This window comes from Lissotriton vulgaris, chromosome 2_1 (genome assembly GCF_964263255.1).
Source record: "Lissotriton vulgaris chromosome 2_1, aLisVul1.2, whole genome shotgun sequence".
NCBI classification, from domain to species: domain Eukaryota; kingdom Metazoa; phylum Chordata; class Amphibia; order Caudata; family Salamandridae; genus Lissotriton; species Lissotriton vulgaris.
The window spans coordinates 1,720,409,712-1,720,419,434 of NC_141687.1; positions in this window are offsets into that span (position 1 = coordinate 1,720,409,712).

Below are 9,723 nucleotides of genomic sequence, written 5' to 3' on the forward strand. Positions count from 1 at the left end.
GGACCAAGGACAGAGCCCAGGATGGGGAGGCCTCCCTACCCGGGCCCTCAGGGGCCCCGGCCGGAGCTCCTGAACACTTCCCGGCAAGGGGAGGCTTCCCGGGCACAACGGAGCCCCGTCTCGGGCCTTTGGCAGTGCAGCAGGCTGGGGGACAGGGCCCTGGGCCGTGGCACCTGACACGGGGCCCAGCCGGGCCCCTGGACCCAGCCTTAGCTCCCAAGTCCGGAGGCGCAGGGGAAGCCTCCCCGGGCCCTCCGGACCCCGTCCCCGTCACCCTGCCACACAGCAGGACCAAGGACAGAGCCCGGGATGGGGAGGCCGCCCTCCGCTGGACCTCAGGGGCCCTGACCGGAGTTCCTACACTCAGCCCGGCAAGGGAAGGCTTCCCAGGCACAACGGAGCCCCGTCTCGGGCCTTTGGCAGTGCGGCAGGCCGGGACGGGGCCCAGGGCCCTAGCACACAACCCGGGGCCCTGCCGGGCACCTGGACCCAGCCGGGGCTCCCAGGCCCGGAGGCACAGGGGAAGCCTCCCCGGGCCCTCCGGACCCCCGTTCCGGGCACCCTGACGCAGCAGGACCAAGGACAGAGCCAGGGGTGGGGTGGCCTCAGGCCTTCCAGGTAAGCCCGGCAATCTGGTCGCCCCATTGGAAAGCATTGGGCGCTACTATTGAAACACATTATCTACTGGGCTTGCTCTAGATGGCGCTCCGACACACGGAATGTACAAACACCTTCCCTACTGGGATCGTGACGGCCAGGAGCCGTCATTAGCACTGAAGGGGTTAAATGCTGTGTGTGTATGCATGAGAGTGTGTATCTGTTAGAGTATGGATGTGTGTGTGTGTGATAGTGGCAGCATGTCAGTGGAGTGAGTCAGAGTGAGTGATACTGCATGACAGGAAGAGTGAGTACAAGTGGGAGTGAGGGAGAGTGACAGTACCTGAGTGTTAGTGTGTGAGTTACATTCTGAATGCATTTTAGTGAGTCAAAGAATGAGTGAGAATGAGGTAGATTAGGGGAATCAGACTGAGACTGAGTGAGAATGTGTGAGGCTGAGTCTGAGTAAGTTAGAGTAAGATTGAGTCAGAATGAATGGAACTGAATGAGTATGAGTGAGTCAGAGTGGGATTGAGTGAGACAGAATAAGTGGGACTGAGTTAGAATATGAGTGAAACTGATTGGACCAAAGTGAGAATAAGTGAGACTGCGTACACCAGTGAGACTGACTGAGTCAGTGTACATACAAGTGAGTGTGAATGAAAGTAAGTGAAAGAAACTGAGTGAGTCAGAGGTAGATTACACTGGAATATCAAAGGGATGTGATCCTTATAAACCCCTTGGAGGAAAGCATTTCCAGAGAAGAGGGAGTAGTATATCTGCTTCTGTGCTATTTTTAGATCTGCTTCCCCGGTTGATATTTTTTTTCTTTTCATACAGTCTCGGCTTTGAATTTTTGACAACACTCCCAATTGATTTTCTGACCATTCAGCACTTGAGTTAGGCGTTGCCAGAGGTAAGTGAAATTTCCAGCCCAAAAGGTGGATTTTTAATAAGATATATCTGGAGGACAAGAATTGGCCTAAAATGTTTAAGGAAGACACTTGAGAATTTATGGTGAGGAATCGGGGGAAATCCTCGCAAAATGTAGTGTGAGAGGCGTTGAAAGCCTACCTATGGGAGCAATTGATGACCAAGGACAAAGTGGCCAATAGGAAAGGTAAAAAGAAAAAACTGGAGCTCGAAAAGCAGGTTAGATATGCTTATGAAAAGCTGTGCAGCATTATACTGAGTGGAACAGAAAGGGGTTTGAAAAAAAAGCTTGAATTGAGTGAATATTACGCCAAGTGCTATGTAAGTCATTCTACATACATACAAATGATTTACAAAGATTACGTAGGAATGTTTATGGCCTGGCAAGTGTGAGAAAAAATAGCTAAAAACACTATAAAATGTAACCAGACTGGGGTGCACTGTTAGGAAATATGGAAAATAAATGAGATTGTCTTCAAACATTATAGCCAAATTTATATTCATACTAAGACTGTTGATAGGGGGGCACTTGGTGTATTTCTGGGGAGACTGGCCATGCCAATGCTCCCTGAGGAAGATAGGTGAAGCATGTTTAACACTTGTAGTAAGGAAGAGTTGAAGGAAATAATTATTAATTTGCCAAGCTGTAATGTGTGGGGTCCTGACAGTCTCCCCAGTGAGTTTTATAAGAATTCAGGAATGTTTTAAGTGAGTATTGGGTTTTGTTCACAAATTTTATCTGAGGGGGAGGACCAATCCCATCATTTTTAGGTCTCGCCTGAGCCAGCGGGCATGCGCTGCTCTGCAAGGCATTTAGTAAGGGCTTTTAAACTCTAAACACACGCTATTGTGTGTGCTTTTTTTTATCACCCGCTATTGGGCTTTGCATGCATCTTTCTAAGAAAGACAGTACGCAATTGGCCCAAGGCTGGTGCATGTCCCGCCTTCTCTGTCCCCTGGCCTAGGGTGCTCGGGAGCGAGCAGCAGCACCATCTGTTTCCAATTATCGCGCCCACATCTCGCGGTCTTGTTAATTGGAAACAGATGGTGGTCGCGCTGGCCCTGGTGTTAAAGATTGCAGGGATCTGTTAGAATGAGCTGAAAGCCGTTTTGTACTTGCCAGCCATTTTAGTTAGCCATGTGCTCTCCATGTGCGGTTTCCCTCATCCAGAGCCTTGCACATGCTCATAGGGGCCTAGCTAGTAGAATGCACCTGCTCTTATGTTATAACTGTCAGGATATTCTTGCTGATGTAAGGAGAAATGTCTCTCCTTCCACTTTGTTGAGCAAGCAAATCTTGTATACCCATATTGGTCATTTTGCATGCTGGTACATGCCAGGACCTCCCCTTGATTTGATGCTGACTAATGTAATCTAAGCATATATAAGACCTCTGTTTTCTGTACTCCGTACAATGCCTCATACAGTTCCTGAGGGTACTGTGTGACGTAGTCTCCCTCATCTGAGGTTAATAAAGATGTCTTTTATATTACAGCTTCTGTGCCAATCTCTTCTTTGTTGGTTTAAAAGAACCATGTGTATCAGTGAGACACCCTGAGGTTTCTATTTTCTTCAAATGGAGCCTCAACGTGGACCTCATCAGAGAAGCAGCTATCCAAGGGAGTGGTCTTGACAGGAGACAGGAATCTACCGAGGAGGACAGGACAGGAATCTACCAAGGAGGTACCCTGCGCACTGAGATTCTCTGCCTCTGCCTCTGCAGCTCACTATATTTCAGGTCTTCCTGATTTTGATCCTCCAAATGTTTACCTCTCCTGACTGAGAACCTTTTTGGCGTGAGTATTCTAAAAACAACCGTTAGGTCATTCAGAACTTGGCAGTGAGAGGTTGGAGATTTGTGCTTTGGAGATTTGTGCTTTGGAAAGGTCGTTTGATGTGACAATATGTGAATGTCGTTTGATGCGAAAATATGTGATGGGAATTTAAATTGGCCAATATGTGATGGGAATGTGAGAAAATATGTAAATTGCAATTTGTATAGGGAGGTAATGAAGAGACTTTTCTCTACTTTTTATAAAATTTGAACAGCACATTACTTAAGTGCTACTTTGCGTATAATATGGCATATGCTGCAATATTTTTGGCATGCATGTTACAAGCGCACATCAAAGAATGTGTTGCTTTATGGAGGTACCATAATGTGATGTGAATAGAATCAGCCGGCTTCCCTAGAGGGTATACCTAAATAGGTTTAGGTATAAAAACGTATTTCTTCCTTAGTGACAAAGTACCCCGTGGAATTAAAATATGTACATAAAAAGGATCCTATTCTGCTCACTTTTATAAATGGAGATATGCAGAGCATTTTTTGGGTGTTTTGGTGTATTTTGGCTTCTTCAAAATGGAACAGTCTTTGGGCTGATTTTGTTCAGTCTTTTGGAATACGTTTGAGAAGCTCTTCTTGTAAATATTACTTACAACTAGTATTTACAAATGGTTTGGTTTAAGTACAGCCTTTGGGCTGTATTTTGTTTCTGTCCTAAGTGTTGATTTGTGGGTTAAATGTGTGTTTAAATGTCTATGTGGTTTGACATTGGTGGTACTTGTGTGAGTAAATAGCGATTGTGCTTTTTCTGTATGAATGGCCTGCCTTAAGCGTGCTGTATTGTGTGTTCTTCTGTAAATGTCTGGACTGAGCTTCATGTGTTTGTTTGTTTTTTGCTGTCATCATTCTGTTATGCAAAATGTCATTTAATTAATATTAAGTAAAAATCCAGAAATGAATTATATAACATATGCTAAATAGCTGCATGTTACTATTAAATTGACAGAGTGAGGCACGATATATGTGTGCAAATTGCCACAATGCTAAAGATAAAATTAGAATTCACATTGAATAGGAATGAAATAGGCCTCAAAAACGAAATTGTGTGTTTTGCAATAAATAAACTAAAATACAAAATGTTACAGCATTTTCATTAGATACAGTGTATTAGATATTTAAAGGCATTCACAAGTGAAGTAGTGTGGCTCACTGGTTAGAGGCGGCAGACCCGAGAGCAGAGGACGGCCCGGGACCAGGGTTCGATTCCCGGCGCGGCAGGTTTCTGGGCCAGGGTCAGCGGAGTCGATAATTCTCTCGCCTTGGTGCCCACTCTGATCAGCGATCACACTCGGCAACTCTGGGCATTAGCTTGCCTCATCTTCACTAACGGCCCCACCAGACCGCCGGGGATGCCTGGTCTCACCCTGGAGATACCCATTAAGGGACCATCTCTCAGGGAAGCCAGGAAGGGTTTCGCAGCAGTCGAAGCGCCTTGGGACCCTACGGGTAAGTAGTGCGCTATATAAATGCCTATACATTTACATACATTTACATTTACATTCACATCATATGAGTGAATTTGGTTGTTGCTGAATTGCACACACATTATAGAACGATAGATTTGACTGCATTGAAATGCCTCAGTTTTAAATAGACTGTCACTGTGCTTACATTTCAACAGTAAAAAGAAGCTTTCCAACAGCTGTGTTTTAACTGTCTCACTGAGACACAGCTGTCTTTTTGACTGCAGGCCACAGAGAAAAGGGGATACTGAGTCAGCTAGGATTTTAAGTCAGTGTCAACCTGGTATAGAGGCGTGCATGCTTTTAAAAACTTACAAAAAAATCAGTTTCATTATTTTGGATAACAGGAAAAAATTTACGGTAGGGATTTCCACTCTTAATGCCTTTTTACATAGGCACATCTGTGGTTTTGATGTTAAATAATAACTGTCCTTAAAAAAAGTGGCGCAGATTTTCTATGTTTCAAGTTAGGCTTCTGAGCTTAGGGTTATAAATGAATACATGTTGAAGGCAAAAAGGAATGAAACTTGCTTTTTCATATATAGAAAGGGTTGGAGTTTTTATAAAAAATTTGATTATGTGAAAAAAATGATATATTTTATTAAAACTAAGTGCATTAAATTTGTTTTTTTAATCTTGATAAAGCTTCATAATCATACTGTGAACTCCTAGCATTCAAATTGAATGTAAGCGACGCTTTATCACAATGGGGGGGAAACTTACATGTGAACTGTCACTTTACCCAGGCGTACAAAACTCATTTTTATAAGGATATACTTTATACATTTCTGACTTCTATCTAGAGAACACTCTGGGGATGACTATTATGCAAAACTATTGTAGGATATTCATTTTTAAGTGCCCCAAACATCAAAGTCGAAATTGGGTGCAATTCATTATTTAAAAGCAGTTCTGCCATTCATAGCAGCTTTTAAACTGCTCTCAGGCTTTAGTAAAAGCACACATTTAGGTATAACACAAATAGCTGACCTCTATACTGCTAGAAAAGTATACCGCACACTGCTTACAATTGAAAAAAAATATTAAAAAACAGCAAAAGTTATTAAGCTTACCTCTGAATTGCTGGCAGATAGGAATGGAATAGGTCTGCTTTTCGGCTATAAGTCTCCAGGACCACATGGAAAGCCTTACACACAAAATAGGACAGCTGGTAAAGGGTTAAAGGTCGAGTTCTACATTTAGAAGCCTAGCAGGGCCCAGAGCAAGGTTTCGCTTTGACATTTTGACCTCTGCCAATTTTTGAAAGACAAGATGCAGTGCAGGGAAAGAAGGAGAAGTTTTGCTTCCTTTCTTTTTTGGCAAAAGCAAGTTCTTATGCACTCATATGAATAAACAGAAATGTAATTGTATATGTGAGCTCTGATTAACAGATATCTTTGCCATATATACAGCACTAATGCTTTTAGTTTGAAGATTACTGTACAAGGGCTAAGGCAATGGGATTTAGTTTGACTTCATGTACCCTCATGTTATAACTAGTATACTTGCTATAGGGATTGGTGCTTGGTTATTCGTGTTCTTTAGCTAGCTCAATGGGCTATTTACCCCCTCAGAGTTTGTTTATGCCCAGTTGCTACAAATAGGGGTTGATAGTGTTGACAGAGGTGAAACCTTTCAAATGGGGGAAGGAGGCTAGCTCCTCTACAAATTAAGGGTAGGTAACTTTATGTTTTCTCTCTCCTTTTCTTACTTTTTTTTACCCTGTCTAAGCTATCTGTGAAATAGCCATGAGACATTTACTTGGCTATTCAGTAATACTGTTTTAAACATTGTTAGCATTAATAAAATTAATACATTTATGAAAGGATGAGTAGTCTAGATTCTGTTCCCTTATTTTGATCTTTAAGGGGAACTAGATGTGGGTAGTTTTTGGTCCAAAATTCTCAGGTGATAACACCATTATTTTTCGCTAGTCTGTATACATAAACTGAAATTCCTTATTAGAGCTGAATTTGCATTGTTTGGATTTTGAAAAGTAGAATGCAGGAAAGATGCCCATGTGATCCTTAGCAAACATGTTTAAAGGAAATATTGATTTTATAGTAGTTTGTTTGTCACAACATTTTCTGCTGGTGAAAATGTAATCCCTGTTAAATTAGTAGTTTTAGATTTTCCTGTTGCACTTATAACATGAGAGCATGGCCCTAAGCGTACAATGTAGGTGCTTTTATTGAGAGAAATCATTCTAGAAGTGTCTGCAGTCCTGTACAAGTAATGTAAAGTTTATGAGTAAAAGTGTAGAACATTTCCTTTTTTCTTGAGGGTCTTCAGATTAGGAATATACAGAAGTAAGGATTTGGAGTATGTCAGTATTGTTTTTCTCTTTTCCTCAGAATTTAGTACATGAACACAGACTTCCTTGGCTGCTTGGGAATCGGTGACGTATTACTCTTATCAGTTCACCAAAACGTTCCTTTTAACCTTGCCAATAGGTCTAGGCTGTGTACTTTTTTACTCTCACATATATAAATGTAGTGGTTCTTGGGTGCCTTGCTAATATATGGGGCGTCCCAAGACTAGAAAGTATTCAGAGAATATCCTCTCTGTTGATAGATTATTTCTGTGCCTTGTCTAAAGACCTTTTGTTCTGTCCACCAATAGATATTTTCTGCCTTACAACCATTTCCAGAGGGGCCCAGACATCAGATCCAGCTAGGGGAGTCAGCACCAGTCCAGCCTGAAGTCAAGGTGAAGGTAACCAGCACAGGCATTGCTGGCAACTAGGACCTCAGTGATGGTGGAAGCACTGGGACGTGAAGTGTGTACCCCTGTCACTGTCTTGGGCGAAAGACGGGGTCACAAATCAGGAAGGAGAAATCGTGGATCAAGTTTTTGATGCCCAGCTGAGAGAGTCACAGACCGACCAGAACAGCAAGGAGGCTTTGCTTGAGGTGACAGTAGGAGAGTAGGGTCTGCTTCCTATGGTTACCCCCACTTTTTGCTGTGATTCTCTGGTTTTTCGACTTTAGTCTGGCTGTGGCCCTGCTAATCAGGTACACAGCATGGCTGTTCTCTCTCTAAATTGATACCATGTACTTTAGGTACATACCAGATTGGTTACTGGGTCACCCTTGTGAGGCCCTGTACAGTGTACCCTAGGTACCAAGGGCATAGGTGCACCCTAGGCCTACCAGGGGCTGCAGCATGTATTGTGCCACCCCTGGTTTGCCTTCCAAACTGACACCACAGGTCTGTTCACAGAGCCTGGGTAAGGTGGTATAATCACCCCTTACTTAGATATAGTATACCTATATCTATATACCTATATAGACACATATACACCTATAAGCCACACGTAAGGCAGACCTCCACAATCCTGGGGGTAGAGTGTTGGTTTTATGTGAGAGGGTGCCCTAGCATGAGCTGAGCCCCTCTGCAGCTTTCGGAACCATCTCCTTATAGCTGTTCTATAATATAGCCATACCATATACTCTTAAATGCATTATAATCCTCGCAGTTAATGCTAACTTTGCTTTGGCTTTATCAAAACATATCGTGTAATGTGTCAAACACTTTGGAATACTACCCTCTCACCAGTCCTGGCGGCGGGGGTAGCATTCCATCCTTCTAGAGGGAGAAGACATGTAGTTACTGGTAAACCCGGTTAAAGTTAAACAGAGCCTCAGCATCACAAAAAAGATGCTGCTGCCACAGACACAAGTCTGCCCTTCTGCTGCAGGATGAAACTCTGGCAGGGGAGGCCTGGACAATAGGTTTCCTGTCCAAGGAGACCTCCCCAGACAGGCTTTTGTGTATTGGGGCAAGGAGGGCTGCATTCAGTGAATGCTTTACAGACACTGCCTGGGGCACACTAGGTGCTCCATGCATTTCCCATTTCAAACTGGTAGCTGGGGCACTCTGCCCCAGCTCTGGCACAAAACTGGACAAAGGGAAAGGGTGTAACCACCCCCTTCCCAGGTCCACCCACAGGAGGGACCTTAAAGGTAGTCCAGCCCCTAAACTTAGTATAAGTATAGGAACCCAGTCCCTAGGACTTTAGATTACCCTGGACGAAACTCTGAAACATATATCCTGGACCTTCGACATTCCATTTTGACTAGAAGACGGAAGACATCTCCCTTGTGGTCAAGGAGTGACCACCCTGTTCAAACAGGCACCAACAGCAACTTTGCTGGTCTGCATTTTTTTAGGCTCCCGCCAGATCCTGAAGAATCTGCAACACAGGACACAGACTTCCAGACATCTCTGACTACGACCTTCGCTCACAGCAAAGCTGAGACCCGTGGCGGACACGAGAGACATGGGACCAGAACTCCTGGACATCCTGCATTATGCAAGCTGAACTCACTTCTCGACGTATCTTGAAATTGTGCATTGGGGTGCTTGAAGCCCCAGACCCGAGCACCAATTGCATTGAAGCTCATCGGCCCCCACTCCACGAGTTTTCCGTGGGCCTCGCTTTTGCATTTGAGCTTGACACATCTTCCTGGTTCCTTGCCCATTAGCTAGTGAGCACCTCGAAGACTCCATTTTGAATCTAACTTACTTTCCTGGTTTGATTCCCTACAAAAGAGAAGTGCCCCAGACCTTGCTGGTCTGCAAAGAAGCCAATCTTGACATCCTGTGTGGATTCCGTTTGCCAAGGCTTGTTGTGTCCAATCCGGATACCAACACCGCAGCCAACTAGATCCTTTGTGGGACAGCTCAAATCCAGCTCCTGGTTGTCCTCGATGCCTACTAGACCTTGTGGCTGAAGAGAAAACTTCACCTTTTCACCTGAAATCACCAGACATTGGCTGGCAGCTTTCCATCGCCATCCTGGTCACTGGCAAGTGACCCAGACTCTGTCCCTTCTGCTTTCAGGTTCTTCAGATTTTCGATCCACCCTTGGATCCACCCGGA